Source organism: Camelus bactrianus, chromosome 1 (assembly GCF_048773025.1).
Source record: "Camelus bactrianus isolate YW-2024 breed Bactrian camel chromosome 1, ASM4877302v1, whole genome shotgun sequence".
Classification (NCBI taxonomy): Eukaryota; Metazoa; Chordata; class Mammalia; order Artiodactyla; family Camelidae; genus Camelus; species Camelus bactrianus.
The window spans coordinates 63,742,592-63,766,402 of NC_133539.1; the positions used below are offsets into that span (position 1 = coordinate 63,742,592).

Sequence of the window (23,811 nt, forward strand, 5' to 3'; positions counted from 1 at the left end):
AGCCACACAAAAATTCCAGGAAGGAGATATAACTATTCCCATTTTGCAGATGAGGAAACTGAGGTTTCTGAGATTTCAGTTGACCAAGGAACTTGAGCCCAGGTTCTCAGACTCCTACCACTCTCCCATTGAGAAGCTGCCCACCATAATCCTAGTTCTTCCTTTTGGTTCTTAAGTACTGTGATCTATGTTCCTGTGTTTTTCCAAAATGTGATGTGTATTTTTAATTATTATCTTGGAGCTCAGGAAAAAGCAGACTCATTTCTGTTCATTCACTCATCTTCCAATCATCAGTCTATTGTTTATTCAGCTTGAATTTCCTGAGAACCTACTATGTGTTATGGTTAATCAGGATCCCTGACTCCAAGTCCAAGGGTGAGGTGTGATTTTTAGATTTTTAAGTAGGTTGCATAGGCCCACAGTAAACAATCCAAGTTGTAAGAGAAAAAAAAAAAAAAAAGTAAGGCCCTCCTGTCTTGTTCATGATACTCTGTCTCCCTGGCCCTCTCCCAGGCACAACCACTGTTGCCAGTTTCTTGTGGGTCCTTCAGAGATAGTCCACACATATGCACACTCATGTGTGTGTGTTTCTCCTCTTCCAAAATGTAGCATACCATGGACTGTTTCTATATCTTGTTTCCTTGCTTATAAAACTGTACCAGGGAGATAGCTCCATATCAGAACATGGGGAGCCATGCCAATCTTTCTAAATGGCTGATTAGCAGTTCACATTATTTAACCTACATTTCATTTTTAAAACTATTTGCCTACTGATGGATATTTGGGTGGCTTCCATTATTTTGTCATTCACGCGTTTCCTTAACATTCAAGCCTTAATGTGAATCTTGGAGCAATTTTGGAGTTCAGTGGGAACAAGAGAATTGAGAGATGAGAGTTCTATCCAAAGTCTGTGTTAATTAGCTATTTAACTTTGGACAAGTGCCACTGCCTCCCTGGGCCTCAGTTTTACCATCTATCAAATGGGGACAGTGGGCTCTAGCATCCCTCCCAGCCTGTTTGTCTCCCCAAACCCCAGAAGTAGCAGAATGCCCCACAGAGGGTCAGCCAGTCTGGGGCTTTGGGTGGGATCCGTGGGGCTGAGTGACCTGGTGAGCCTCTCCTGTTGCTGATCTCAGTGATGCAATATTGAACTCAGGCAAGTGTGGCCTTGTTCTCCCTGGGACCCAGTGTGATTCAGGTCCTGTAGCGTGGTTTCTCCACCAGCAAATGAGCGGCGAGACACCTTTCTTGGCAATGGGCTTAACGAGGGTTCCGGGAATGTCTGATTACTCATCTGTTTTGCAACGGCAGCAAACTCCCGGCCAGAAGAGGAGGCAGCTAGCGTGGCTTCCTTCCTGAATTAATGACTTAAGCGTTATGAATGACTAATCAGTTCAGCACGGAGCAGAACTGGGTGGTCGAGTCGGGGCCGAGGGTGGCAGCGAGGCAGGTGGTGCAGATGGTGCCGGGTGTTGAGTGGGCTTTAACCCCCCCCCAGCCCTCCGCTTGAATGCCTCAGGGTCTCCATGCTGTCCTTCCAGGGGGGCAGTATTGGGGCCAGATGTCCCATCCAGACATCAGTCCCCACTGTCTCCTAGAGCCTGTCTGCCTGGGACATCATCGCTGTCAGCCGCCTGCAAACGTCCCCTCCAGCCTCACTTAGGTCCTGCAGAGGGAAATCTGGATGTTCACACAGAAATTCAGGAGTGACATCCAAAGTACACCATCTTATATGGTACACCTACTGTGTACCTCAGAAGGAATTTTGAAATTAATCTGTTACTGGGAGAAGACGTAAAGGGGGTGCGATTGTTCTTTTGGCCACACTTTTGGACAAGAGCCAAGAAAGGAGGACTTCTTTCCTGGCGAGTTTTCTTACCTCACTTAGCTCAGGCAGCTCATTATGGATTTGAGGATTAATGGGGACTGGAGGAAATATTTCTCCTTTAAAGCAAGTCTCTGGCTTCACAGTGCGTGCCCTTCACCCTCTTTCCCCCTTCAAGCTTCTTCTGTCAGGCCGGTCCTGGCCTAGCCCTCTGCTTTCCAGCAGTGATTAGATTATTACCCTCTGCAGTGGCTGGAGGGCATGCCTGGATGTCGCAGTGCAGCCCAAGGCCCAGGTGAGGCCTCTGCTCCTGGCCTCCCCTGGTCCCGGTCCCAGCAGTTCTGTGCAGGCTCCTTCCATCAGGGCACAGGTCCTGTGAGGTCTTCCCCCTCTTCTCCCAGGCCAGGTGGAGCTCTCCCCATTAGCCCTTCCTGGACTCCTTGGACAAGAGGTCCTTTCCTGCTGGCTCCTTCCCTTTGGCTTCATTTTGAAACTGTCCTCCTGACTGACACACAAGGTGTGGGCCTCAGCCTGTGCCATTCTGGGCTCAGGCCACAGGAAGTCTCTGAGCATCCTGTGTGTGTATGGGGAGGTGGGGGTCACCTGTCTCCAGCATCATGTGCTGGGTCCTGTCTCCCAGCCCTTCCACAGTTAACCAACTCATGGGGGTTTTCTAAATTTCCCGTTCTTCCCTCCGTATTGCCTTTCCAGGCCTTTGTGGGCCAACATGCTTTCTTGAAGTTGAAAGGAATCACCATGGAACTCAGGGTCCTGCTCAGCATAGATGTTCAATTGTTGAGCGGATGGTTCTTATCCTGGGCAATGCCACATTCCCTTTACCCTCAAAACTTTAAAATTGACTTTTGTTACATCTCCCTGGACCAGCTGCTCAGTCCTCAACCACTTTCTTGGGTACAACTTCACCTTCTTTGGGACAATGGCAGTAAAGCCCACCATGTCAGAAGGGCCTGTTTGCTTATAATTTCATCAGCTTCTTAACCTGGCAGAGAGGAGTTGGCCTTTGTGGAAATCATCTTCAACTAAAATCTCTAATAAATTTAGGATGAGTCACCCCACTCGGCCTTTTTCCAGGAATCCCCCTGAAGAATTCAATTTATATGCTCACAGTAGGCCAGGCCCAAATATGAGGTAAGATTTATCTTTTCTCTCTCCAGTTCAGAGCCTTTTCATATCTGAATAGCCCAAGTCCCAGTGTAAAATGTTCCAGGGAGTGCTCCCTGTCGCTCCCTGCTCTGCCAGTGCCTCTGGGTCTGGGCCTTGGGTTTCACCCCTTCCTCTAGTGCTGGTCCTGCCTGTCCCCTAGGCCTAGGGGAGCTCAGCCCCTGCTCCTCGGAGAAGAGATGATGCCTAAGGATGAAATATACACCAACGTGTATTTCCTGAGACTAGAGACTATGTACTGCCTACTTTAAGATTAAAGAGACATTTGACTAAGGAGATATATATTTTTTTCCTTTCTGTTCTCCACCCCACCCCCTTCTTTCTTGTACTTTTTACACCAAGACACTGAAATCACAAGGTATGGGTGGTATTTTTCTCTTTAGAAATCCTTTTTAAGGCAATTATGTCAAGAATGTTTTCATACTTTGGGTTGGATGGGGGGGAGGGGAGGCTTAATCCCCCCAGATGGGTATTTCTCTGAAAACAGACATGCAAATGTTGGGCTTGTCAAACCCTAAAATGTGTTCTTTCTTCTTGAGAATTATGGCATACTGCCTGCTGAGCCTGGGAGACCTGAGTGAAGGAGGGAGCCCTAGTGGTGCAGAAAGCAAGAGTGTGGGAAAGGGCGGGCAGCGGAGGCACGCGCCAGATAAGCAGGGCGCCCAGCGCCCTGTGCATCACGCCCCAACACTCCCCAGACCCTCGGGCTGCGTGAGGTTTGAGCTCGCCTTCCAGGAACTGGAGACCCGATTCGGGAAAAGCCTGATGCGCCTCGCTCTCGCGCACGCGCACCAATCGTTCACTATTGCTCTGCGGGTGGGAGGCTGGCCCGAGTCACCCCGGTGCTCTCCGGCCAGCTGACTGCAGCTCACACCTGCCAACCTGAGTGTAACAGTAGAGACTTAGGGAGAGATTGTCATGCCTAGGGTAGCCACCAAAGGCTTCAGGTGAGGAATCTTTCTAGATTCTCCTCCACTGAGAGACCTTGGGCTGGGAGGGGGACAGATTAGCAAATGCTTCCTGCTGGGCTTCTAAGTCATTGCAAAGAACCTCTAGAGGACTTGCTGCCACTAGATGATGATTTCACAGCTCCATGGGGGAGAGAGACAAGAAAACATGCATGCTAAAGCAGGGCAGCCCTGGCTGAATGCAAAAAGAGAGATGCACCCACCTCACTCCACCCCCCCCCCACAAATACGGTTAAAACATTTATACCAGGTGAGAAAATGGCTTTAAAATATTTTACTGCATCTGTAGCTGTAAAGAAGAGCCGTTCTAATATTTTAGGTTTTGGTTTCTCACGCCCCAAGCCTTTGCCTAATGAAAGTAGGGAAACTGGGCATGAGGTGGCCTCCTCTTCATGGCAGGGGGTGGGGGGGTGGGGGGCGGTGCTTGGGTTGGGCACAGGTCTCACTGAGGCTGCGGGAAGATGCCTAGAGTTGGCTGCTATCTGACCTATCTTTCTGGATTATTGTTTTGAGAATCAAATTAGGTCGTGGTTACGATTATATTTTCTATTGCATAAATAAGCAAGTAACTAAAGAGTAGTATCATTTCCTTGAGAGCTACAGCCCTGAAAGCCCTAGTGATGTCTTCAATTTGTTGAGCATCTACTATGTTCCAGGCAGTGTCTATATATGTTATAGCCAACTAGAATGGAAGCTGGATGGGGATGAGGACTTGGCCTTGTTCCCTTGTAGTCCCAGGGCCTACAAGAGTGGTGGTCACATAGTAATTCTTCAACAGATATTTCTTGGAGGTTGAAAAAGGAATTTCTAATCCCTAGCATATTGGCCCTGCTCTGCACACAAGGATGTGGAGCCTTGGAAAGATTGGGTTGCCTGCTCGAGGTCACACTGCTAGCTAATTACTGATTTGGGACTGGAGCTCAGTTCTTCTGTCCTTTCCCTGAAGCCCAGGCCTGCCTGGGACCCTCGGACCGTCTGTCTTCCGACTTTATTGGGCTCAGCTGTCCTTGGCAAAGCAGGCTCCTGTGCTAGGAAGATGTGAGATCCTAAGGACAGCTTCAGGGATAGGCAGGCTCCCCTCCTGGTTCCAAGGACCGGGCAGAGAGTCTCCCAAATTAACTTCATAAATGCCTTGAGCTCTTCCTTTGAGAAAGAAAGGAACCTGCCTCAGGTGGTTTAACCTGTGCCTTGGACTCCAGGGACAGATATGGTAGAAGCAGACAGAGTCCTCCAAGGCTCTTCAGAGAACTCCTCCTTGCGCCCCTCCTACTGCAGCCATGGTAGAGCGACCAGGTGTGCAAAGGCTTTGAGCATCTGCATGGAGGTGCTCCAGCTGCAAATCATCCTGGGCCATCCCATGTACCTCTCACTTCCTGTCCAGGGACATTCTACTGTGTGGTACTGTCACTAACCGATGCGTATCCTGGAACAGCCTGGGACCACCCTTCTCCAATGAAGCACAGGAATCTGCAGGTAAATGCTTCCCTTTGGACTCTTAGGTGAGCCATTCTGAGATGCTTTTCACAGAGGTCTTTAGGAGTTTGCAAGGAATTAAGCATTTAGTTCCCAGGTACAAGCTTCCTCAGTCATGCATCCTTGTACTGGCTCTCCCCCCTTCCCTGGACCTCCCTTCTGCCCCCAGGAGGGATCGTTACCCAAATGAACACCTGTACGGGAACCTTTGTTTCCAGCCCTGCTTTCGGAGGAAACTGCTAAGACAACATGCCTGAACAGACAGGTGCTCCTCTCACATTTGCTCAAGAGTGTAGCCCTGCCCAGTCTCCCAGAGCTTTGGGGAGCTGGTGTCGGCAAGCAGTAGCGAGTGGCAGCAACTCCTTGGACTTGCAGAGCGCTGCACAGCTGTGGACGAGCCTGTCCTGGGGTCTTGGCTGAGGATGCTTCCTGGTCTAGTTAGAGCCAGATGAAGTCTGGGGACATCAAGGGCCCTGCTCATTTAGTTACCCAAGTCCCCTGACTCTGGTGGGCCTCCCTCAGAGCCTACCCCTGTCCCTATCATTCAGAACAGATGGTGTTCTGATGAACTTAATTACATCATTAGCAACTGGGCTACAAAAATGGGTGATTTGAGAGCGGCTGGGAAGCTGGGAGCCTCCTGGCCCCATGGCTGGGCAGCTGTTCCCAGGGCTGGCTGAGCATGCCTTTGCAGCGGGCTTCCTCCCATCCCCCACCCCAGGCTGCCCCTGTCAGGCCGATAGGCTAAGCTGCCCTCTCTGATCCCGAGGCTTTCCCACCAGCCATGCCCAGAACAGATGGAAACAGATCTCTTGGGTATCTCCAGCTGATGCAGATTTCACAGCGGGCGGAAGAAAGTGAGGGGGAGCAGATAAGCCACCCCTTCCCACGGCCACTTGGGAGGCCACACTGGTTGTTCAGCTGTCCACCCTCACTCCTTGTGAAAGGGGTGGGGCTTGAAATGGGGGATCTATTTCAGTGGAGGTGAGCCTCAATGCTCAGAATACAAAATACCCTAGTTCCTTATAGTTTTAAACCTGAGCTCCAAGGAGCCGTGGGGGCAGGGAACCCCTTAACCTTCACTGCTTCAGCCAGAGCAGAGTTTCTTTCCAGCCACAGTATAGCGCATGGCTGCATAAAAGCCGCTAGACTAGTCCCTAGCCCCCAAAGGCCCCCTCCCCCCACTTCCTGTCTTGTGGCCGCTGCTTTTTATTATCATCCCAATGTCCTTTCTGCACAGGCACATCCACTTTATTCCTCTAGGCCTAGCTCAGATGCCACTTTGCCCAGGAAGCCACCCCCTTCTGTCTCCTCCTGCCCCCAGTTTTAACAGTAATCCATCCCTATTTCCTCTGAAGTCTCTGGGGACTCTGTCTACATCACTCAGATTACACCAGTCACTTTATGCCTGCGATCATAATTACTACTGTGTTTAGTTCACTTCTCCCACTTTTTTGGCTCTATAGTCTCCACGAGAGGTGCTTGGTAAAATGTCATTTTCAGTTTGGTTGTGTTTTTTGTTGTTGTTTTTGTGTGTATTGGGGGGGGATTATTAGGTTTTTTAATGTATTTTTAAATGTTTTAGTGGCGGTACTGGGGATGGAACCCAGGACCTTTTGCATGCTAAGCACGCACTCTACCTCTGAGCTATACCCTCCCCCTGATTGGTTGTGTTTTTATTTTTAATGAGTGCACGTGAAAAAGCTGATGTCAAAAGCTGCTTTTCTCAAAGACCCTGTCTTAAGTCTGATCTGGCTGCTATAACAAAATACCGTAGACCTGGTGGCTTAAACGATAAACACTTATTTCTCATAATTCTGGAGACTGAGAAGTTCAAGATTAGAGTGCCCGCTGACTTGTCTCTGGCAAGAACCCTCTTCCTGGTTTCCAGGCTGCCGCCTTCTTGCTGTGCCCTCACATGCTGGAGAAAGGAGGGCTTTGGCTTCTCCATCTTATAGGACACTGATCCGAAGGCCCCACTTCCACGCACTGTCCTAACTGGAGATGACAGCTTCAGTGTAGGGAATTCTGAGGGACACAGACATTTTGTCCACAGTCTAGCTTGCAGACAACCTCTGAACTGAACATTGGGAATTCTGTTCAAAACAACCCTCTTTTGAGTATTTGCTGTGATAGGCATTGGGCCGGGAGTTGGAGGGAGGAATTTAATGATGGGTGAGACCCAGTTGCTGCTCTCTGGAAGCTCACAGACCAGTGGAGGTGCCGATGCACATTCAGACAACCACGCATCATCGTCAATGCTAGGATGGCTGGGGGTAGGGGGTAGGGATGGAGGTCAATGCGTGCCAGGGGCCGCGGGAGGGAGAAGGGATATCCTACTGGGGGCTGTCTTTGGGTGGGCTCCATGACCACTAAAGCCCTAATGGATATATTTTTTTTTTTTTTGGTTTGGGGAGGTAACTAGGTTTATTTATTTATTTAAATAGAGGTACCGGGGTTGAACCCAGGACCTCATGCATGCTAGGCACATACTCTACCACTGAGCTATACCCTCCCTCTTAGTGGATTTTGAAAATACAGTCCCTAGTAGATGCCAAGTGAGAGTTAAGAAGCCTCTTCCTCCTTTCTGTTGGTTTGTTTATTGTCTTATTCAGGTTTTTTAAGGCTTTACAAGTCCCCAAATACTTGACATTTTGTAATATTTTGAGTGATGGAGATGGGCATAGACTGCACTGTCCAACAGGGTAGCTACCAGACACAGACGGCTATTTAAATTTGTTTAAGTTAACTAAATGCAATACAATGTAAAACTCAGTTTCTCAGTTATGTTATCTACATTTCAAGTGCCCGGTAGCCACGTGTGGCTAGTTGCTACCATATTGGACCGCACAGAATACAGCCGTTCTATCATCACTGAATGTTCTATGGATAGCCCTGGTACAGAAAGTGGCTTTTCAGCCACTAGCTTTTACTGTTCTATTTTTAAAGGGTTAGCTACTTTTTGCCTTCTCCTTCTGCCTTTCTTCTTAAGTGATCTCTCCCTTCCATCTCTTCCCATAATATTTTGAGGACTCAAGTTGTTATTGTTGACATTGATACCCTGTAAGTCTACATCTCACTTCCACTGTATTCATTCCACTGGACCAAATAGCTTTGCTTTTCTGTGCCTTGTTTTCCCTGGGCTGCTAATACTGTCCCTGTTGCCCCTCAAGCAGCTGTGAGAACAAATGCAGAAGGCTTTAAGCCTGCCAGAAGGAGTAGCCAAGAGGCCAAAGTACTAAGGATCTTTTTGTACCTGGGGAGAAGCTGCCCTTCCTCAGGATGGAGCACACTGACCTGGGACCCCCCTCGGTGGGGGTCAGGGGGCACTGCAAAGGGAGCCAGTTTGTCTGGGAGCCAGCTTTTCTTAAGTTGAGCTGGAATGCCTTAAAGCACAGCACCTAGCTGACAGACGGAGGGGACATCACGACAAGCTTCATCTGGGTTATAAACTTACTGCTACGGCAATGCGTAATTTATATTGTACTTTTCCTCCAGACAAGTGAATTCCCTCTTACATTTATTGTTATGTTTATGCTTTTGATATCCCAAGAGCGAAAGGGGGCATCTTTGATGTGACAGCCAATGTAACTTGCTGAGTGTTCTGTCGTCTGCTGGGAGCCCATGTGTAGGTAACACTCCTGCCACAGCATGCAAAGAATGTCACTCATTCTGGGGTATCAGTGACAGGATTTTCAGGGCAGTCACTACATGCACAAGCCCCTATGCCAAGGGACAGAGTTGGCTGACCAAAGAGGAAGACCTCAGTGGGCGACATCATATAGTCATTCCTTCCCTTGAACTTAACTGGTTGTGCGCCCTGTCACTGGGCTAGCGGTGGGCAGAGAGAGATGATAGAACCAGATTGTTGTCCTCCAGAGGAAAACCAGTTACCTCCAATTTAGTAAAGTGACGAGTCTTGCTGAAATAAAAACCAATTTTATGTGGATGTGATTGACTCAGGCTCCTGGCACTACTAGCATCTTTCTCCCCTTCCCGCTGTATCTTTAAATTTAGATATTGGCTTAATAAGTATCCACCGAATGCCTCCTGCATGCTGGGCCCTGGGCTTGGAGCTGAGGAGGATGCGGAGATCATCAGTGAGGGCCGTGGGTCCGGGAGCTCACAGGCCACGGTGGAGATGCCACTTGCATCAATATACAAAGCAGACTGTGATCAGCCGTCTAAGTGGGGCCCCACAGACAAGCCACTGGGCAAGAACACAGACTCACCGAAGAGCCGTCAGATCTGGCAAAGTAACTCTCCGGTGGGTTGGTACGACTTTCTCCAGTGTCCTCACTTGGGGCTCCCTATGGGTTTCAGCAGCCTGGGTAGCTGGAGTTTGACAGGCACAGGTAGGATGGCTCTCTCCCGCTCTCCCAGTATTCTGAGATTCCCTGTTTCCTTGGCAGGATCAGGGGATAGAAACCATTCATGACCTCAGTGAATGTCCGCCCTGGAAAAGGGTCCAAAGAGGCTTTAGTCCAATTTCCCTCATTTGGACAAACTGAGGCCCAAAGAAGGAACCTGCTCTCATTGGGAACCCATGAAGCAGAGCGGTGGTGCGGCCTGTCTCGGAGCCCTCGGGGTTGGCATTATTCCTCTGAAGGTATCTAAAGAAGAACAGAGCAAGGGGGTCCCCTGCTGCCTACAGCACAGAGATATCTGTCACGGGAACGAAGGGAAAACCCACAGTGAACAAGCTGTCTCTTCTTGTCTGCGCCATTTTCCCACGTCGGGAGCAGACCATGCTGAGAAATTTAGGTTTCTCCTTTCATGTTGCCTTTCACTGCACACTGGACAGAAGGCCTTTCTTTCCCCTCTTTCTTTGGCAGGATCCTGATGAAGCCTGTAGAAAAAGAATCTTTTAAGAACATATATATCTATCTATCGAGATACATTCAGGCCCTGACAGTGACACGAAACTGTAGTGCCTCTTAATTACCCAGGAAGTGACAAGGTCAAGAGGTGTCTGCAAGCTGCCTTGTGGTTCTGGGCATTGATTTCTCAGCATTGTCGCCGCTTCACAAGCTAAAGTGGGGGCCACGGCGCCTGGGCTTTGTCCACTGTTTGGATTTTCTTTCTTCCTCCCTCACTCTTTTTTTTTTTTTTTTTTTTTTTTTTAATTTGAAAAGAAACTTCTGGCATTTTGAGTATTGGTGGAAATGTATAAAAGCAGGATGCATTTCAGGTTGGCTGACCAGTCATGACTGCTGCCTGGGCGCTGGGGGGGGAGTCACCCCTCCACCCCAGGCCTCATTCTCCAGCTGCTCTCTCCCACTCTCTCCCTATTACTTTTGGACTTTCCAGGAGAAAATGTCAGAGAAGATTTTTACTGTCCATAAACAGCCACTGGCTTTATTTATGGTCTTAAGTTACGTCCTTAGTTCTTGCTGCAGAGTTTTGAGGCAGATAGTGGTCATTTTTAAAGGAGGGAGCCAAGGTTTACCAGCATGCTCATTGAGAAATTAAGTTAGAATAAAAAAACAGAACTGCAGGAGCTGGAAGCTTCAGGTCCAAGTTGTAGAATTTCCTGTGAAGTGTTGTTGAGTAGTATTTTGGGGCACAGTAGCCAGAGCCTTCTCTAGAGAAGTCAGAGAAATTAGTGCCCAGAGGCTTGCCTGAGTATTTCGTTCTTCATTAATTACTTCGAAGTACTTCGTTCTTCACTTTTATGGGAAGTGATTACATCGCCAGAGCAGAGGAATGGTAAATTCTTGGTCTGATAATCCAGGAGTTCTTCAAAACGCTGCCAAGTCCTAGTGGATGTTAGAAATTCCACGGAGAAGAAAAGTCAGAACCAACAGCATGCAGGTCTCCAGTTTTTCCTTTTTCATGTCCAAGAGGACCTCTCTGTGCAAACACAACTCTGAATTTTCTAGAACTCTCAGGAAGGAGTCAGAGGCATAGCATTTTCCTCTTCACTGTACAAAGGACACCTTGGAAACTTAAGGTCCCAAATCTACTGGTGTTAAATATAGAATCTATAATAAGAGAAAGCGTGCCTCTCTTCACGGCAGTCTTAGTTTTCCTCCCAAACCTTCCTGCTTTTCAGCAAGGTTTGAAACATCCCTAAAAATGTTTTAAAGGATAAAGGACAGAGTGAGGAGTTAGGGTTGGGAGTCCAGGCAAAGTCTTAGCCTCTCTTTCCCTCTCTAGACTGTGGTTTCCTCTTCAGAAAAATAAGCAGTTGGCCTGGTTGACCTGCCATTCAGCTGGAACCCAAAGAACAGAAACAAGAAATACACTGACATCTACTTCTGAATGCTAGTAGAAACTCGTCAGGCTTCAGGTTAGGGACAAATTAAAATTTATCTGTCCCTTTGTCATCTGTAAACATTGACTGCAGAGGACTTGAAATCCAGACTGAATGAAATATTTCCAATGCCTCTCCCCAAGATCAGACATAGATTGTGGATAGATAGATGAGACATAGACATTGTTGAATAAATGTTGACTAAGTAAACACATTCACATAATGCAGACACCCAGGTATGAGGATGTCGTGTAACTCTAGGAAATGCTGCCAGCCTGTTATCTGTCTGCTCAACAATTCATAGACCTTCCACCCTTGCTTCCATCTGGGCATCCACCCACCTATCCACCGGTCAGCTTACCAGTCTGCCAGTCTGGCCATCTCATTCATTCACACTCTACATGGGAGACAGGTAAGTGTCATAACAAAGAGGTTTAGAAAAGTGCTGGCGGGCTCAGATAAAGGGAAGGATCCTTTCTACTGGAGACTTTAGAGAAGGCTTCGTGGAAGAGCTGGCATTTGAACTGAATTTTGAAGGATGTGGAGTGTGTGAGGAAGAAGGGGTATGGGGAAGATGGTAATGAGCGAAGACACAGAGATAGGAAAGTCCTGTGTTTGGGGCACATTGAGTAGTCAAGAAAGAAGGTCAAATAAGAAAGGAGACTAAAGAAACATTAACTTTGGGGACCAAAGCAATCAAGGAGAGTACCCAGCCGTTTCGGTGGACAGTGGAACCGGCCATTTTTACAGTAGAGAGAGTGCCCGTGAGAAGGAAGTGGAGGAGGTGGGAGGGGTGGGGAGCCAGAAGACAAGGACTAGCACGTTTTGTTATGGCAAAGGATGTGCAAATAAAATATGGAAAAGCAGAAGTAAACCCTGCATGCGTATTATATGAAGTTTTACAAGTGCCTTACATTCAGTCTCCAAGAGTTCTCGGAGTAACTTTTCATAAAACTTTGAAAAGTCAAGGAGACTGGGTTCGTAAGAGACTCATGAAGGAGTGGGAGGTAGGCGGGTGTGAAAGGAATTTCACTGTTTTTGTGTGTGAGACCAGAGCTCTTCCACCTTCTTGCACCTGGCCCTCTCATGCTATTTTTCTGGCATTGCTGACGTGGAAGCTTGAGTGGGTGGAGCCCGCTGCTGTGCCCTGAGCCAGATGGTTTTTCAGCCTGGGAAGCACCGTCTGGACTGCAGGCTGGAGGACCTGGGTTGGAATCCTGTCTTTGCACCTCATGCATGACCCGGAGTTGCACAAACTCTTTAAAATGGTATTATTGAAATGTTTATAGTAAGGATTAATTACAGTGACCTCTGGAAAGAGAAACCAGCTCCATACATTAAGCCCCTCAAATATGCTGGCTCTTTCACAAGTTATCTCATTTTATCCCTAAGATAGCTTCCTGAGGTAGGAATTATTCCCCTTCTTTGGCAAATAGGGTAATTGAGACCAGAGAGTCTGAGTAACATTCCCATGATCACACAGCTAGTTAAGTGGTGGCAGAACTAGGTTCCAAACTCAACACACTGGATGACAAGTTAGTCACCACTTTACGATGTTGGGGCTTCAGTTACTGTAGAACTCTTGAGACAGGGATTCCTGAGGGCTCTGAGCTATTACGTAATTAGTATGCATCTCTGTAATTGTATTTAAGTAGAAGAGGAGTGGAAGGTTGGGGGAGGGAGGGAACGCTAGAGGAAAATATGAGAGTGCTGAGAATGAAGAGGCACAGTAACTTCGCAAGTTCCTTAAACGAATTCCTCAAAAATGGGGGCAGGGGAGGAGTGGGGAAAGATAGGGCGCGCCGTTGGGGTGACTAGACCAGACGGCCTCGGCCCCAGTGTCCAGCCCACGCGCTGCCCTGTGGCGGGGGACCTAGTAACCACAGCGCACAGCAAAGCAAATACTTCTTTGTTAGTTTTGCTAAAAGAAAATAAGAGAAACATCATTTACTCCCTGAGGCGCCTGTGCTGAGCCAGCTGTTTTGCAGCCCCCATGCTGGGCTGCGGTCCTCTGCCCCTTACGGTACCTTGAGTATTCAAGGGAAGGGAAATCCAGGATTTTTAGCAGCAGTATCTTTTTCTTTTTCTTTTTCTTTTTTTTACGTTTTTTATTGATTTATAATCATTTTACAATGTTGTGTCAAATTCCAGTGTAGAGCACAATTTTTCAGTTATACGTGAACATACATATATTCATTGTCACATTTTTTTCTCTGTGAGCTACCAGTATCTTTTTCTTATAAAGAGTGAAATGCTCAAATCTGAAGTGTTCTGTTTTGACGAATGCACATCAAGGCCTGGAACATTCCCATCACCCCAGAAAGTCTGCCTGGGGTCCTTCCTTCCTGGTCAATCCCTGTCTACCTCGGCAACCGCGGTCTGATTTCTATCACCCTTGGTTGGTTTTGACTCTTCTAGGGTTTCCTATAAATGCCATGATACCGGGTGTTTGGCTCACGTTTGCCTTCTTTCACATAGATTATTTTGAGATTCACTTGTGTTTTGGCATGTCCTGGTAGATCATTCATTTTTATCAGTAGTAGTATTCCATCATGTGAACACAGTGTAGCTTATTTATCTAGTTTCTTGTGGTGGGCATCTGGGTAGTTTCCAATTTTGGCCTATAATGAGAAAAGCTGCTACAGTCATTCTTATGGGACTTTCTGTAGACGGATGTTTGCATCTCCCTTAGGTAAATGCCTATGAGCAGAATTGCTGGGTCGGGGGGTAGTTGCGGTGGTGGGCTGGGGTGGGTTGGTACTGGCTCCGAGAGGCAATTATACTCATCTACTCCCAGCTTGGCTTCCAGTGATGTCATTGGCAACTTGAAATCAGCCACGGTGAGAGAATTTATACCAGGGAAATTAGCAGATGCTACAAATCAGGCTTGTTTTTCTTCTGGGGAGCCAGTTGTTAAACATTTACCAGTACACCACTGGGTAGATGTGTGTTTAACATTTTAAGAAACAATTAGCTTTTCAAAGTGGCTGAACCATTTAACATTCTTCCCAGAGATGTATGAGAATTCTGATTGCTCCATATCCTGTCCAACATCTGGTGCTGTCAGTTTTTAATTTCAGCCGTTTTGGTGCAGTGGTATCTCATTGTAGTCAGAATTTGCATTTTTCTGGTGACTGATGATGTTGAGGGCTTTCCCATGTGCTTATTGTGGCCATTTGTATGTCTTCGTTTGTAAAGTGTCTGTTTAGCCTTTGGTCATTTAAAAAAAACTGGATTATTTGTCTTCTTATTATTGAGTGGTGGGAATTCTTTCTATATTTTACATATAGGCCCTTTGTCAGATATTTGTTTTATGCATATTTTCTCCTAGTCTATGGTTTGCCTGTTTATTTTCTTGATGGTATTTTTTTTTTGTGAGCAGATATTTGAAATTTTGATGACATACAATTTATCAAATTTTAACGTACAGTTTGTATTTTCTGTGTCTGCTCTAAGATATTCTCTTTTGCTCCCTCTGCCTGGAGTGTACTTCCCCATTGCTTCTGTCTGGAGAACCATTCATTTTTCAAGCCCCAACAAAAAGGGCACCTCTTTGGGAAATACTTTCTGGACTTCAACTAGCAGCATCCTCACCCCTGTACCCCCAAGTAGTTTGTACCTCTCTGATCATGCTATGATGCAACTGTCTCTTCATGGGTCTTTCTAGCCTTCCTGACTGGGAGCTCCAATTGGAGTCTGAGGGTCTTCTGGATTGTATTCTCCTTTGTATCTTCTCCTCCTCCTACTCTTCCGCCCTAGTCTCTTTTCTGATCTCCATCAGAAGCCGGTGTTTAGCTTATAGTAGGCTCACAGTGAATGCTAGCTGATTGAGTGAATTAACTCAAATGTACCCAGGACCTCATAAATCTCCATAGTTGACCTCTTGGTCCTTTGATGATGTTGTAAGGTTTGAGACCATATTGCTTGTGAATCCGAGGATGAAGCAGTTTATTTTGCAGAGCAAAAGTGCATTTGAAAAATTCTACCAGTTCTACCAAAGTCAGAGTTATTGAGAATCCTTGGTGAGAATCCATTGAGGAACCAGTGTGATTCTGCTCAGAGAAGGTCAAGGTTGGGCAGCTCTGTGTGCGTGTGTGTGCGCGCGATGGGGGGGGGGGGTGCCTGCATCTGAACTTTGAGAGCAAGTTGACAAAGCACTGGGCTGGTGGTTAGACAAACCTGGGGTTAAGCACATTTATAGCTATGTGACTTAAGGCAAGTGTTTCACTGCTTTTAGTGGGAGTGGATCTTGGCTAGAGATCGGCTGGCCCCCTCACTATAGACTAAAAGGTGGAGGATGGATGTGATGGAGAGCCCTCTGCCCACCCCTCCCCCACCAAAGACAGGCAGTTCCCACCTGAATCTAGAGGCAAGAGTGGTCCCACCCCTAGCAAGTCACTTCTCTCTAAATTGTTTTTTTTTCCCATGGTAAACTGGGGAGGGTAGTAGAGGGACCTTATCCCCCTCCGCCCACCCTTCAGGGGCTTTTCAAGAGTGTATGTAGACAGTGGGAGTCAGGCCTTTGGAAATTGTGCTTAACTGCACAGGCACGTGGTGCCTGCATGCCAGGGGGTGGGGAGGTCCCTTTCTTTCCTTCCTTCGTTCACTCATTCATTTATTCATTCCACTTTTATTCAGCATCCGGGTGAGCCACGCATCGGAATTCAAAACAAAACAAAACCAACCCCAAAGGCCTCTGCAGTGGTGTCCAGCCCTGCAAGGGTTAAGCGGGCGGCGTGGGAGGCGGGAGAGCGCGCGGCGGGTGCCAAAGTCGGAACCTGCTCGGCAGCGGCTTCGGCGCTGCCTTGACTCTCGGCCAGGCCTGGCGCGGGCCGCCGGCTGTGGAATGTGTGAGCGCCATGTGTCACCGCCCCAGACTGTGGGAAAACGCTGCTCCGCTCACCTCCCAGCAGCTGCCCCGCGCCCGCCGGCCAGCCGAGCCGGGAAACGGGAGCCGCCTGCCGCGAGGGCCCCGGGGGCACTTCCGCGCGACCGCCGCACCCACCGCTCCGCCCGCCCGCCCACCCACTGCAGCCGCAGCGGCAGCCCAGCAGGGCCCTGTCCTTGCCTTTCAGATACTGGCTGTAAGATCTAGTCTCTCTCGGTTTAGTTAGGCTGGCCCTGTTAGACCCAGCAGTCGTCTGAGCGCAGGGCGTGGGGAATGAGGGCCAGGAGGGCTGTGGTTTGAGACACCACTGGGGGTGTCCATTGAGCACCTTCTCGGTGCCCCACTAGGCGCCCTGGGGTCATGCTCAGTGATCCGAACTCTGAGTTGGAGGCCCTGCTGTACCTGGGTCCCCCAAATCAGAAACAGCTTCCTTCAGGGCCAGAGGCTCTGAGCCACTCTGCGGGATCATGCCTCCTCTCTCCGTGCACCCACGACTCCAGCGCAGCGCCTGGTGTAAATGGGAACCACGCGGTACTCAGAAATCCCCCAGGCCAAGGCTGTCTAAGTCCAGCCACGCTGGGAAACTTAGACAAGTTCACCCTGCTGGGTGGCAACAAAACTACTTATAGAATCCAAGACTGGGGCCCCTTCTGCCACACCCCCAAAACTCCCTTCCTAGGCATCATGCCCTTCTCAGCAGCCAAGTGCCCTAATTGAGTTCCCTGCCTTAGAGAAGTTGGGAGTGGAGCACTCACATGTGGAGGGTGGGGGTAAACCGTGTGTGCTGGGACCCCAGCAGCTTTGCCCAAAGTCATCCTTACGCTGCTAGAGGTCCTACTCCTGTCACCTCACCATGTCTTCCTAGGGGTGCACTGCCTACAAGCCTTGGGCCCTGGTTAGTGAAACCTCCCCTGCATCCCAGTGCTACATCAGCATCTTTCAATGTCGGTACCCAGCTCCTGCTTGTCCTTCAATGTCTGGGCCCAAGGTCAGGGGACAACTCTCTGAACAATCCCTCTCCTGAACTCCTGAAATACTTGACTCCTGTCCCTTCTTCTGGCATTTACAGCCACCTACAGTTTGTGATCTACATGTCTTCTCCTTTCTTCTATGATTGCTTAAGGATGGGGACTATGTTGCCCTCCTTTCTATATTAGCCACAAACCGTAGTTTGGAAGTTCTGCTTAATGGTGTCTCTTCTGTTTGTTGGCTGCACGATCTAGTGTAGGAATGCTTTTCCAATGCCATCTATCACTGGCTCACAATTTCACTTATTGGCTGTGTGACCTGGGCAAGTTATGCAATGCAGCTCTTGAAGCCTCAGATTTCTCACCTGTAAGATGGAGACAAGTTCAATTAGTATTGGGTCTGAAGTGACTTGTGTAGTGGATGGCACACAACAGGAGCTCAATTTAAAGTACATATATACATATATATTTATATGAAATTGCTAAAATATTTAGTATGTGAATTCTTATAAGCATACACATAAAATATGCCGATACTAAATGACTAGTATTTTCAAGGACTATTTCAATATGGTACAACTATCTCTTTGTTAGCTAGCCTGGTGGTTGGGGAAACTCCTTGTTATCTCAGTGTGGGCCATCTGTTGTTTATTTTTGTGTATTTCCCCTTTCCCAGTGTCCTTTCGGGGGCCGCGGTGACAGAGTTGAGACTGGACATAGAGAAGCAAATGTCTCGGTGTAGGTAAGTGTGTGTGTCTAAACGTGTCTCACTGCCACACTGGACAGACTCCTGTCTTCTCAGGACCACTTTTCCTCCTCCCTCAGGGCATGACTTTTAACCAGATAGGCATCTCTTAAGCATCTGCTGTGTGCAATGCTTCATGCTGGGACTGTGGGTAATAGAGACCTGCATGTTCCTACCTGCAAAGAGCTTCTCCCCTCAGTGGAGGTGCAGAATGGGCACGCACGGGGGAAATTACTGACTCAGCAAGAGAGAGTGTCACAAATTTAGTGCTATCATGTGAGGGCAGGCGACAATGACACAGGGTTCCGAGGAAGGAGAGAGCGGTGATGGTGGGGGTATTGTCTACCAGGGCAGCCATAGCAAAATGCCATAGACCGGTGAGAGGGAGGGGGAGCTTAAACAAGAAACAGTGATTTTCTCACAGTTTTAAAAGCCTGAAAGTCCCAGGTCAAGGTGCTGTTTTTTGTTGAGAGCTCTCTTTCTGGCTTGCAGATGGCCACCTTCTCACTGTGTCCTCACATGGCGGGGCCGGGGTGGGGCAGTCTTTTCTCATAAGGTTTTTCTCAGCTGTCTTTTTTTTTTTTAATTGAAGTATAGTTGATTTACAATGTTGTGTTACTTTCTAGTGTACAGCAAAGTGATTGAGTTATACATATATAGATTCTTCTTCAGATTCTTTTCCATTATAGATTATTACAAGATACTGAATATAGCTCCCTGTGCTATACAATAGGGCCTTGTTGTTTATCTGTTTTATATAAAGTAATATATATCTGTTAATCCCATACTCCTAATTTATCCCTCCCCCTCCTTCCCCTTTGGTAACCATAAGTTTGTTTTCTGTGTCTGTAAGTCTGTTTCTGTTTTGTAAATAAGTTCATTTGTATCATTTATTTATTTAAATAATATCTTTTATTATTATTTTTTAAATTTGGGGGGGAGGTAATTAGGTTTATTTATTAATGGAAGTACTGGGGATTGAACCCAGGACCTTGTGCATGCTAAGCATGCACTCTACCACTGAACTACACCCTTTCTGCCTTGTATCATTTCTTTAGATTCCAGATATAAGTGATATCATATAATATTTTTGGGTGTCTTTTTTTAAAAGGACACCTATGCTGTTGGATTAGGGCCCTTCACTTATAACCTCATTTAACCTTAACTACTTCCTTAAAGTCCCTATCTCCAAATACAGTCCACATTAGGAGAATTAGAGTGTCAACATATGAATTTGGAGGCGGGGAGCACAATCCAGTCATAGCAGTGGGGAAAGGGTGTGACTCAGTCCAGAAGGAGAGCCCTCCTTGGTTAGGTGGGCAGAGGGCACATCTGGTGAAGGGAACAGCTTGGGCAGAAGTGCAGAGGAAGGGGCGAGCAGGCATGAGGAGCCTGGCATGGCTGGTACCAAAAGTGTGTGCCAGGCGGGAAATAAGTTTGAGAAACTTGGGGTGTGGCCAGATTATGGAAGGTTCTGAATGCTGGGTATTTGGAGGGTTTTTAAGCCTGAGTTTGTGCTTAACGTATCCTGGAAATAGGAGATGAAGAAGGTTTGGGAGTGGAGGTGTAAACGCTTATTAAAAGACATGACAACAATAAGGCTTTGAAAATGCTTCTTCTAGGCACCAGTTATAGGAAACCTAATCCTAGTTTTCAGATGAGGGCACCAAGGGTAAGAAAGGTCAAGTGACGAGACTAAGACCAACAGTGGGTTAGTGGGATGCCATGATCAGTGCTGGCACTTGGCTGGCTCCCCAGTAGACCCACCTTCCACTGTCCGCCTTGGTCCCTGGGTACCAGGTGGAGAGAGGGACTCAAGGAAGGTCCGTGGGCTGGGCTTGTGCCAAACTGATTAGAGGAGGGTGAGCGCAGGGGCAAAGGCAGCTGGAACCTCCAGCAGTGATCTAGATGAGAACCGCTACCCCCATCCCCCATCCCCCCGAGCGGGCTGGGCAGGACCAGCCCCCGTGAACCTGTGAGGGGGCAGTGGAGAGTGGGCTGGAATGGACTTTTGAGGACTGGGGAGGATTTGGATTAGGTGGGCAGGCAGGAAGAAGGGCGTTTTACATCTGCTGGGATATTTTGCTTGCTGTTATCATGGCCGTTGAAGATGACACTCTGAACCATGCATTTAGGTTAATGCTTTAAATAGTAACACACCAGATTTAACCAAAATCCAAACAATATGACAGTACAGACAGAAAGGCAGAAACATCTGGGAGATATTAAGTGCCTGGGAGCAGTGGTTTTTCTAAATCAAAATCCATGGGGCTGACTTCTAGGGAAACTCACCCTTCTTTAGATGAAGAAACTGAGGCTCAGAAAGAATAAAAGCTACCTCAAGCCACACGGTAAGTGGCAGAGCCGGTTGACCCCGATCTGTCTGGCTCCAATGTCTGTCCTCTTTCCACCCACATGACGCTGACCCTGGGCCTGTTCGACACTTGGATATCAGGTATCCATGTGGTAACTATATTTTCCAAACCCCAAATAGGGACACATGGTTTGACAAGTGTGAAGGCACTTATCAGGACAAGAGGCTAGAATGTTTTAAATTAGGACCATCCGGGCAAATCCAGGTCATCTGGTCATCACAGCTATCCAGGGACTGCCCACGCCCTGGGCACGAGGCTGCCTGTTGCCATTTAATACTCTTCCCATCCTGAATGCCCAAGGTCTATTTTTCGTTTGAAGCATATGCCACAGACAAGTGAGAGACTTTTAAAAGGATCAAACAGCTGGAGAGAGAGTGCAGTGGACATTCTTTTTGGGCAGCCTAGGGAGGAGAGGGAGCAGAGAAGGGCAGGGAAGGGGCAGAGGGTCAGAAGAGTAACCCACAGGTTCCACATCCTAGGAGGTGTGAGATGCTGTGAGCTGAGGGCGGATGAAGGCTGGAGGGTTTTTGTCCAGTATCAGCAATGTAGTACCCTCTTCTCCTCGCCCTCCCTCTTTCCCCGTCTCTTCCTGTTGCTCTTCTCTCTTTTTGAACTTCAGTCACTCCGCCCACTTGGAGAAGAAGGATGCTCAACTGTACCTGGTGCCCCTGGGGGGGGGCGGGGCAGGGGCTTCTGTGGCAGGGAGACAACGTACTAGCTGATTTACTAGCTAGTGATGTGATGCATCGAACCCTCTTCTGTGAAGTGGGCCCAGAGGGAAAACAGGTTACTATAGAACTCTGTGGGATCCTGTCCTGGAAACGGTAAAGAATTGGTCACGTGTGGTACTCAGTTTTGTATTCTGTGGGAGCTGGGGTCAATGTCCTGTTGATATTGTTAGAATCAAATGCCAGTCTTAGAGCATTCATCCGGAGAGGTGTGTGTTTGATGGTGTGTGTTTGACTCATTTAAGAAAGGAGAAGTGAGGTGGGAGGTGGTGTGGTATGTGTGCGCCCACGTGTGTGTTTGTGTGTGTGTGTGGAGAGAGAACCTGAGAGAGATATTTGGTATTCCCTAGGAATCGCATAATCTTACAGGCCTCAAAGAATGTATAACCCATCCTCTTTACTTTATACATGAGGATACGAACGTCCAGACAAAAAAGTTAATTTTCCAAGGTCAGCAGCTAGTCAGTGGTCACACTGGGCATAGCCCAGGTCTCCTGGTCCAAGTGTAATAAGGCTTCCCCTGTCAGGCTGTGTTCGGCCATATTGTGCAAGCAGCCCTGGCAGCGGGGAGAGGAGATGTGATCTCTAGTGTCCTGGTCTCGCAGATTGATCGGGAAGACCATGATCCAACCAGAGAACAGCTCCAAACTGTGCTGCCCGATGTGGGACACAGGGATACAGCCCAGGGGCCTTTGAGAATTTAGGTGCAGTCACAGCCATCCAGGCTGGGATGGTTGGGAAAGCTGTGGAACCATTGGAATGATGTAGCATTTCCTTCAGTGATAAACTTTTGGCTCCAACTCTTGTCTACAGGTGGTTAGACTTTTTACTGGCATCTCTATTTTGAATTCAAATGTATCAGTACTTTGCTTTCCTTTAGAAGCCCATTAAATTATAAACTGATGGCTCCTAAAACCTCTCTACAAAGGGTTGAATGTCTGTGACAGAAAGAGAGAAGCTCACCAGTTAATATCTGCTTCTGCATAATCAGCCCAACACACTGAAGGAAGGCCACTGACTAAGTGCTTGGTAAAGCTACTTTGTCATTCTGGAGTTTTAACCTGCTGTGCGTTTTAAAGTGTCATTTTTGCAAAGCATTTCAAAGGTCTATCTAGTTCCTCTTGGGGAGAACCAATTATTCAGCAGTGTTTACTTGCCAGTGCAATGTGTTCTCATTGAATTTACTCATCCAGTTTTCCTTCTCATCTGGAAACGGCTGGGGAACCTCTGGAAGACGTTCATCTCTACCCTCTCCTTTGCATCTTCCTGTTCTTGCCCAGGGTCGGCCCCAAGGGATCTTTTGTTGGATTGACCTAATGATCAAAGCTGGTGGGATGTCCAAGTTACCCCCAATCAATCTTGAACCCCAAGCCTCGAGTTACCAGCAACTAGAGTTATCAGCTCTGAAGCTGCGGTCATCCTAATACCTCACATGCATTTTCACCATAAGCAGTGTCTCTTGAGGTCGGGTGACTTGAAGAGGGGGACTGACTCTTACTCATCTTGGTATCTTTATGTTTAGCCCAGTGCCTACTACATAGTAAATGCTCAGTAAATATTTATTGGATTAGGCAGAAATGAAACATATTTTGATTCGGCTACTTCTGTCCCCAAACTCAGACTACGTATCATTACATGGAAAGAGATTTAAAAAATCATTTCCTGCATTGGAAACTGCACTATTAGCTTCTTTTCTCAAGGTCAGCATTTCTGATCTGATCCCTGTAGTTCACACAAGAAGTGACAACTTCCTTGTTACTTCAAAGTCCCTTTCTCTTACCTAGGCTGATTTTTATTTTTATTTTTTTGAAAAATTTAAACCCAGACCCATCTTTCATCTATGCAGGACAATGTATCTGGGTTGACAAGATATTTTCCCCCAGTTTCATCATTTAAGCAAGTTTTAATCAGTTTGTACCTGCCTTGTTTTAGTCCTGAAATGATTTTTTTTTTGTGAACCCAGAGTTTATCACAGAAATTCATATTAAGAACATTTCTGCATCTTTCTAGCATTTTCATCTTCAGATTATTGGGATAAGATCTTCACAAGCACTGCGCCCCCCACCCTATTCATTCTTTGAATGGTAACTTTATTTAAGAACATGATCTTGGGCTGTATATTCATTCATGTGACTATTAATTGATCCAGATGAATATTACTGGGATGTAAACACTGTCGCTGGAAGGCAAGATCAAAGCCATTCCCTGTACAGAAATGTTACTCTGCCTTTTGCCAAGGGGAAACAGAGCGGTTTAACATGTAAGGCGATTTCACACATTTTTACATTGAGTAGAATCCTGTGTCCTTTTTGTAGGGTTGAGATTGTTTACAAGTAACAGGTAAAGGCCAAAGGTCCACAAAATCACCTGAAGTTCCTGTTTAAATGTCACTCCTACCAAAGA

The 23,811-nt window shown here is 47.5% G+C and overlaps 1 long non-coding RNA gene across 4 annotated transcripts in view; it reads left to right on the forward strand.

Annotated features, from left to right (window-relative positions):
• Nucleotides 1-23,811, forward strand: part of LOC123618114 (uncharacterized) — a 95,426-nt gene that overhangs the window by 34,049 nt on the left and 37,566 nt on the right. For all 4 annotated transcript variants that reach the window (XR_012507574.1, XR_012507572.1, XR_012507573.1 and 1 more), the window contains one exon: nucleotides 18,237-18,302. This is a non-coding gene — a long non-coding RNA (uncharacterized LOC123618114). The remainder of the gene's footprint in view (nucleotides 1-18,236; nucleotides 18,303-23,811) is intronic.